At 23.2% G+C, this 1,267-nt stretch overlaps 1 protein-coding gene across 1 annotated transcript in view; it reads right to left on the bottom strand.

Moving 5' to 3' along the window:
• Nucleotides 1–1,267, bottom strand: part of LOC142345107 (uncharacterized) — a 151,586-nt gene that overhangs the window by 131,723 nt on the left and 18,596 nt on the right. The window lies entirely within an intron of this gene.

The raw sequence follows: 1,267 nt of genomic DNA, 5'->3' as shown, positions 1-1,267 counted from the left end.
TATATATCAATACATATACATAAATACATATATATATATTTATATATATAAATATATGTATATATATATATATATATATATATATATATATATATATATATGCATATACATTTACATATATATATACATATACATATAAATTTACATATACATATACACATATACATATACATATACATAAACATACATATATATATACAGATACAAATGCATATACATATACACATACATATACATATACAAATACTTACACATATACATATACGTTTACATATACATAAACATTCACATATACATATCTATATATATATATATATATATATATATATATACATATATATATATATATATATATATATATATATATACATATATATATATATATATATATGTATATATACATATACATATACATATACAAATACATATACAAAAACATTTACATATACATATACATATATATATATATATACGCAAAAATATACATTCTATCGAAGAAAGCTCCTAGTGAAGTCATTAAAAAGGCCGTCCCGCGTAGAACAACGAATTAAAACTAATAAGATATTTGAATTTTGTTTTCTACGGGGTTCAATGTTTTGTGAAAAGTAGACTGATTCTTTTTTTTTATTCACATTTTCTTTAATTTTAGCTCAAATTTTTGTTAAATTTGAAAAAATTTTATGAATTTACCAAAAATATGAGCTAAAATTAAGGAATATGTGAATGAAAAACAAGAAAAATAAACAGTTTCAGTCGTTTTACCTCTTACGATAGAAGAAAATTGCTGATTGCTCTGATCCGAGTTCATTTCTTCTACAATTTTGCTCAATTTTTCGAATTTCAGACTTTCTCATCAAAAATGGTTCGTAAAACTCTTTTTTATCCCAATTGTTTTGTTTGTCAGAAGTAGAGAGCTTCAAACTGCTATCATAATCTTATGACACTCCGAAAGAGAGTTCTTTTTGTCTCCACATTCTAATAGAGTTTTCGTTAATCGAAATACTACCCCTATTTTGCTAAATTAACTTGATCTTTATCTAAGGTGCATAAATTTTTTTGATAAGTTGAGAAGTTTCATTTCCAAACTAATTGTTCCGCAAATGTTTGCAAAAATTGGGTGTTTAAAAGAACACGAAGCTATATCAGGGCTAGTTTTGTTCTCTTCGTGGACTCTTATTACCAAAAATTGTGCCGATTGTATTGGGGAACAATGTTTTTTTTTTCAAAAGTTTTTCCATTTTTTTATGTTAAATTTTGAACGAAATGA

This window comes from Convolutriloba macropyga, chromosome 8, assembly GCF_964194025.1.
Source record: "Convolutriloba macropyga chromosome 8, txConMacr16.3, whole genome shotgun sequence".
NCBI classification, from domain to species: Eukaryota; Metazoa; Xenacoelomorpha; order Acoela; family Convolutidae; genus Convolutriloba; species Convolutriloba macropyga.
The sequence above is the reverse complement of the archived record's forward strand: the minus strand, read 5'-3'. Positions and strand labels throughout refer to the sequence as shown.